General features: G+C 36.9%; 1 non-coding gene across 1 annotated transcript; it reads left to right on the top strand.

The window, feature by feature from the left end:
• The first annotated feature begins 3033 nt into the window (after positions 1-3033).
• On the top strand, positions 3034-3198 carry LOC145271704 (U1 spliceosomal RNA). Its single transcript, XR_013866095.1, has one exon. It is a non-coding gene; the product is annotated as a U1 spliceosomal RNA (small nuclear RNA).
• The last annotated feature ends 4711 nt before the right edge of the window (positions 3199-7909 follow it).

Consider the following 7909-nt stretch of genomic DNA (forward strand, 5'->3'; position numbering starts at 1 on the left):
GGGAGTGACGATTGAGTTGGCTGGGGAATCGTGTGGCTGTTGCTTCGTGTGCCGGGTCGAGGATATCTTACCGTGTTAAAGAGAGAGTCGGGCGCCATCTTGAATTTTTCCTTACACTTTTTCCTTACAGTTGGCAGAGGAGTTGCAAACACAGTTGATAAACATTAATAATACAAAATGTTGTCTTTACGCGACTAATAAGAGAATCGTTTTTGTTTTCATATCATAATTTACGACATTAAAACCAACGATATTTTCATTAGATGAAAAAAATTAAAAAAAGAAGCTGCGGCAACTTTTTGTTTTAATTAAAAAATGAATGGTACGGTGAGGTTTTTAAAACATTAGTTTATAACTTTAAAAAATACAACGAATGAAACTATTATATGAAACAAGGATTAAACTTTAACAGCTGCTGCGACTTTTTTTTGCTTATACTATTAATATGCAGCTACTCGCTACAAATATTAAAAGGAACGTTTCAGTTGCGTGTACAGACAGCTGTTGTGTAAACCCACAGAATAAACTCTGCTTCTTCACGCGGGTATATTCCAAAGCACCTCACGTGACAAAGATGTTGTTTTTTTTTTTTTCGTCCAATCGGATTAGAAAGAAAGCGAATTTCCAAAAGTACTTTTTCTGGCAGCTTTCGTTGGAGCCGGTTTGAAATCTATAAAAAGGGCACATGCGCAGTCGCAGTCGAAGTCAACATGCTGTAAACATGCTGGTGATCACTAGTTCCTTTTGAATTTCCTTTCTGCACCTTGGAAGTTTCTCAAGAACTGCTTGTTGCTCCATAGTCTTTGAGACGCTTCGGCCGTATGGTCAGAAATGGGGCCAGGAAAACCAGTTCAATCATGGCGTCCAACGCAGATTCTTCTGTCAAGATTCGTCCCAGCCTCTTGGTGTCTCGAGGACACCTTAAGTTAAGCAGTCCGAAGCCTCTCTCACACAGACGTTGAATACATACCTGTCTGCGAACTCAGTGTTTCCCCTTGTACCCAAAAAAGCGAGGATAGCTTGCTCTGCATGGATTTTAGATAGTTTGCAGGCAGTGGAAGTACGGCCAGTTGGTGGGAAGATGTAGGTGGCGCACTCCTCCACTCTACCCTTTAAAGATTATTTATAAAGAATCCTCGAGTCGACCATGGCTTTGGCTTTTGACTTTACCTACGACCAATTCTTTTTTATCTGGAAACCTGGTCCGAACCCTGGTGATCGGAAGGCACTCCTCGCGGCCCTAAACTACAGACCTGTCGACTTGCTGCAGGTGATTTTGGCCCCATGTTGTCTTTTCGTACTATCTGAGCGCCTCTGTCACCGTCTTGATGTCTTGGAAGCATTAGACAAAGACGGCGATTCTCAATTTGCCAGGCAAAGCGATCTCTCTTATGAAGTAGTGGCTCCAACGCAAGGACATAAAGCAGAGGAAAAAGATTTATCTCTTTATTGGCATCACTGCCGTCGTCTTCTAAAACAGATGCGGTGAAGTGGTGGTCGATCCCATCAAAAGCTATGGACAAATCCAAATTGATCAGCACGATATCCGTGTCCTCTTTTATCCTCTAAGATTTTTTTTTTTTACTTTTTCACCCCAAACAAGCCACATTGCCACTTTGGTGTAGGGGGCTACTATCAGGGGCAACAACTACTGGGGGACTATGTTGGGATTTGGGCAGCGAGGTGTCGGTTCACGTGACACTTGAACTTCTGTATGTCAGTACAGTTGGGGAAGCGGCGACCTGGAATGGAATTTCAGAGTTTATCGGTTCTGGGGAAGAAACCACTGGAGTAGAAATATCTTTTACATCTAGAGATCTCTACTGTGTGGGGGTGGGATATAGCTGCCTGTCGCGTTTGTCGAGGGTGTCTACGTCGTGGGGGCACAAGTGTCTGCAGTTCGCCAGAGCATTCACCATTAAAATACTTGTAGAACAGGCAGAGGGATGGAACATTACGTCGATGGGACAGAGGCTGAAGCTTAGATGCCAGTTCAGGGCCCATCAGATTGGCGACTCTCTTTTGAACCCTGTCCATGAGCGAGAGACTAGTAGCAGATGCACCAACCCAAATGTGACGTCAATACTCTATACATGGGCGAATGGTGGCCTTGTAGAGGTACAAAATACGTTCGGGTGTTAGTAGTTTTCTAGCACGGTAGAGAGAGCCTACTTTCTTCGCAGCGGCCCTGGCAATGCTTTCAATATAAGATCGTACGGATCAGGTAAACGTTGTTTTGAATCTATCTGCCCTTTACAGCATAGTTCTGCTCTGGTGCGACAAAGTCCCTGATGACAACATGCACACGATTCAATAGAACCTTGGCAAAAATCTTTATCAAAAATGTGTTTAATCATTTAATTTTTTCCTTCCATGCCTATCCGTTTTCCTCAGCAATGTGATTTCTCCCTTGGTGACTTGCCCTGGGATGGTACTCTCGCCAAACCAATTCTTGAACACATTCGTCAGAATCGGTATCAACATGGACGACCGACCTGCTCAGCTCAGAGATACTCACCTATCTCTCTTCCTAACTCCGCCCGGTTTATAATCCTGCCCTTGCAAATAGCCGCTTTAGTCGCTGGTTTGAATTATAGAAGTCTTTGCCGTGAATTTATGTTGTTGATTTGTAAACGATCTTAACATTAAATATTCATATAAAATATAAGTTTGTTGTGGAAATGTTGATAAGTTTAAATAATAGTAATTTTTTGTTATGAATTGCTATTATTGGTGAAAAAATTGTGATGGACTAATATTGAGTAGCGTCATATGGAGGTATGTTAGTATGTTATTAATGTCTGTCGGTGGTGATTATTGGGGTAGGATATAGAAACAGTGGCGAGCACAACAAAAAAGGCCAGTAGAGTTTAGTATACTACACTCAAGTTTATTTGTCCTTAATAAATGAAGGGGAAACTTCTATACTAAGGCAATTTTATTTTTGCATCTTCTAGAATGCCCCCTTTGGTGGAGCTGGTTTTCACCCACAATAAAAAAAAATGTTTTTCATAGGAAAGCAAATAAATATCAATACTTACCTAGCATAGGGGCAAACGATGGTCATTAAGGTTGTTTTCTCCAAGATAAGGCGCCTCCATTACCCTGCGATTGGGTCGACCTTTGTGATTGTCTCAAATGTGAACGACTCAGATGCGTTATTTTTATGTGTGGGGTCTGCGTATGCGCTCACGCCGATAATGCAATGAACATTAGAAATCCTTCCACACTATATTTTCTGAGAAGAAAACCACCGATGTATGTAAGGACTTTCCGTTCCTTTTTCCCCAATCTCCTGTCTCTATACAATCACCTATCTCTATACACGCCACAAAACAAGCCGTTTCTCTCGACCAGTTATCATCACCTTCATTCTTACGTTCTGGTGGTAATCTAATCTGCATGCCCATAACACCAACATTTGCCCAAAACATCTGTTAAGCATAAGAAATCCACCCAACTCTCACCTCCAACAACTCAAACTGTCTACTCTCGATATAGAGCTAACAACCTACCAATCAGAATTCGTGTCTATTAGTTGACAACCAGTCATAACCATGGAAATTGGACAGCTAAGCCAAGTTGAATGATGCGTTCAGACTTATTTGGTTGCCAAAATAATTATTTCATAAAAGGTGGATGTTGGGGTTTACCCGTGAAAAGACAGAATTCTCTCCAAAGTAAATTGTGATGAGTCTGGTAATGTTTTATTAAAAGGGAGAGGAAGTTATATATTTGATTTTTCTGTAGTTTCAGAAAAAAATAGGGAAATAGTTATTGATAGAGATATAAATGTGTAGTATCTGTTTGTTTTTCACAATACATTGGTCTCTCCTTCCTTCTTTTTCTCTCTCCTATCCCTCTTCATAACTCCTCATCTATTTTCTATACAATTGAGTCTATCTTTAAATCTCCAAATATCTGTTACTTTTTTCTTCCTACATCTCCATCCCGCTTTCATCCACTATCTCTATTTCAATCTCTTTGTCCTAATATCTCTTAACCTATCCTCATCTCACACTTTTTTTTATCTCTCTCCCGGTACTTCCACTCTACAACGCTCCATCTTTCCCTTTCATTTTTTCCCAATCGACCGTCTCAGCATAATTAGTAAAACTAAGGTACGAAAATTTTAAAAATAAACCTATTAATTTTTTTACAAAGATTTTAATGGATACAAGGAAAAAATGGCACACAGAATTGAGAAAAATAATTGTCTCTGTATAGGTTTTTTCCGGCACATTCGAATTCTATAATATCTGTAGAGCTGGCATAAGACTTAAGGTCATTCATGAAATGAAGATGGTTCATTGTCTTGCTTGGATCTCAACGACGTTTCTCATTCAATTTGTAAGCGCTCCAACTGTTATTCAGAAGATTGCTGAGTGTAACTATTGCTATACAAAAAAAAATAAGAGAAACAAGCTGTCACATTGGAATATTCCCCTCTTGACGTTACATGAGAGATGATTGTCTTTCTTCTATTGTGATTTCGTAATATGGTGGTTTTCCACATCTGGATGTGAGCTACCAGTGTTTGTTGGATTACCGGGTGGATCATATTTCAAAGCACCAAAGTAAAAATGACTGTAGCACACTGTACAAATGCCTTATACTAATCGGTGCATAAGATAGTAAGATTTCTTTGCATCTTCCTACAGTATTCTAAGATGTTGGTCTTGAGCAGAAACTGGTCCTTGGCATTTCATCTGCACCATGCCAGCGCTTTTTCAAGGCAGTTCACAGATAGACGGTCATATATAACGTCGACTACCAGAACAGTGAAGAATTTGTAGGTTGTTGTATTTATCTGGACATCTTGGGTATGAGGCTGGTATTCACAAATATGATTTCTGAGATTCAATATTCACAAAATTTATAAACATGTTTTCATTTTCGTTTTATTTTCCTTTAGGTGAAATTCTCAGAAATCAAGGGACACATTATCTGGGGAAAACACTTGATTTCTATATCAGATACATATTCGAATGTTACATTTAAGTCGTTTATCTCTCAGGCAGGACATCATTTTTCTAATTATCCATTTTTATATTTTGTAGTATCTCTTTAATTTTAGACTCTTGGTCTTACTGGATTCCAGCACAAGAATTTATTTCTTCTGGTGGAGTATTACTTGAGGAAACCTCACTTGGAGAATTTCTCGTAAAAGTTAATGTGAATTAACCATAGAAAATAGATTTTATTTGGGTTGTGAATGCGATGTGAATTTGAATATTTGGTCAGGATTTATTTCTAGTTAAAAGTATCCTAATGCCAGGTTGATCGGATAAAGAGAGACGTTAAGGATTCAAGAATGTCAGCATTGGATTTATCAGAGTGACATTTCATGTGTTATTAAATTTGATTTTTGAATACACACTGCACAAGAATATTGCTTTTCACTCTTTGTTTTAATTTTCTTATCATCTTGTTTGTCCTGGGGATAAGGCATTCTATCGGATGCAAATCATTCTCTCATCTGTTAAGTTACTCTAACGAAGAGATCCGTGCACAAAGTAATCTAAACACTTAAGAATGTGGCTTTCCCCCAGTGTTAGTCCTCATATGCTTCAGTAAATATGATTTTTTTAAACAAGAATATCCACACACTTCACAAAAATGTGGCTTTTCACCAGTGTGTGTTCTCATATGTGTCACTAACGTTGACTTTTGAGAAAAAGAATTTCCACAATCTTTACAAGAATATGGCTTTTCACCAGTGTGAGTCCTCATATGTTTCACTAATGTTGCTTTTTCAGAACAAGAAAATCCACACACTTCACATGAATGTGGCTTTTCACCAGTGTGAGTTCTCATATGTCTCACTAACTTTGATTTTTCTGAACAAGAATATCCACACACTTCACAAAAATGTGGCTTTTCCCCAGTGTGAGTTCTCCTGTGTATTAATAGGGTTGATTTTTCTGAACAAGAATATCCACACACATAACAAGAATATGGCTTTTCACCAGTGTGAGTTCTCATATGTATAACTAACCTTCTTTTGTAAGAACAAGAATATCCACAAACTTTACAAGAATGTGGCTTTTCGCCAGTGTGAGTTTGCATATGCTTGGATAAATTTGATTTATCAGAACAAACATATTTACAAATTTGACAAGAATACGGTTTTTCACCAGTGTGAGTTCTCATATGTATAACTAACCTTCTTTTGTAAGAACAAGAATATCCACAAACTTTACAAGAATGTGGCTTTTCGCCAGTGTGAGTTTTCATATGTTTGGTTAAATTTGATTTATCAGAACAAACATATTTACAAATTTGACAAGAATACAGTTTTTCACCAGTGTGAGCTCTCATATGTATAACTAACCCTTCTTTGTTAGTACAAAAATATTCACAAACTTTACAAGAATGCATCTTTTCACCAATGTGCGTTTTCATATGCGCAACTAAATTTGATTCACCAGAAAGAGAATATCCACAAACTTCACAAGAATGTGTTTTTTCACCAGTATGAATACTCATATGTCAAACTAGGGTTGATTTTCTGGAAAAAGAATTTCCACAAAATTTGCAAGAATGTAGTTTTAACCAGTGTCTTACTAGGTTTTATTTTTGAGAAAAAGAATAACCACACACTACACATGAATGCAGCTCTTCCATTTTTTTCACTTGCTTTCTTTGAAGATTCTAATGCTGGGTGTGGGGCAGCTAACAAGCTGCCAATCTTCCCCTGCTTTTTATTGAAACCAGCCGAAAGCTCTCAGTGTGAGTTTTTATAAGTATAACTAACCTTGATTTTTAAAAAACAAGAACATCACCATACTTCACAAGAATATGGCGTTTCCTATCTATCGACCTGTATGTTTTAAAACATTGATCCTGGAATAAGATTATCAACTGAGTTCTAAATAATATACCTTTTATCCTCGCATTTTTTTACTAAATCCAAAGTTGTTTAAGCAAATTCGAGAACACACGTATACCATTCAACGAATATATCATTTACTTTGTTTTACGTCCTAAGATATATTTCTTGGTGTTACGGTTTCTAATACTATATAAAACCTAGTTTTTTTTCAAAATACGTATTTTTGTCCAGTTGTGATTTTATCTGGTTATATCTTTTGATTAATTTGTACATTAAACACATATTTCACCAAATAAATCTTCCAAAATGTGTTAAATAATAGAATCCGTAGAAATACATTTCCAAAAAATAACTTTGTTTCTTCAGGTATGAGTCAATAATTTTCTATTGTTTATGATGATTTATTTCAATTCAATGTAACCGTTCAAGCAGGAACATCTGTAAAAAAATACATGAAATTCATATTAATGTCCTTTTTTATTATTATTGTCAATATATTGGATTGAACTCATAAAACCTAGAAACATTCATAAGAGACACATGAAAAATAACCAGACTTTCGAACTTGACGACGAACGAGTTCTCAAGAATATAGTTTAAAGACTACTATACATAGAATTACAAATGGTTACTATCTTTTTGAAAAAAGAATGAATATAGTTTTCAAGATATTTTAAACATATTTTATTGAATTAAATAGAATTACATAGGATAACTATCGTTTTGCAAAAAGAAGAAATATTGTTGAATCAAATTTTATTAAATTAAAAAGAATTACATATGATTACTAACTTTTTGAAAAAAAAAACAAGAAATATAGTTTTAATCAGACAAGGGCGTGCAATAAGTAATGCCCCTGGCCCACTTCCAGTTGTGGGATTTCGATGAAATTTTGCATGTGCAATGATTTATATCTCTACGGGTTATGTGGCAAATTACTGCTCTGAACTAATTGTGATTTCTGCTTTACAGGTGTTTGAAATGAGTCAGGTGTGAAATGGAGCCGGTTGAATGTCAAACAGTGATCCGGTTTTTGTATTTGAAAGGACGCACACCACAGGAGAGTTTTGATGA

Source organism: Euprymna scolopes, chromosome 46, assembly GCF_053919585.1.
Source record: "Euprymna scolopes isolate OS-2025 chromosome 46, ASM5391958v1, whole genome shotgun sequence".
In the NCBI taxonomy this organism is placed as follows: Eukaryota; Metazoa; Mollusca; class Cephalopoda; order Sepiida; family Sepiolidae; genus Euprymna; species Euprymna scolopes.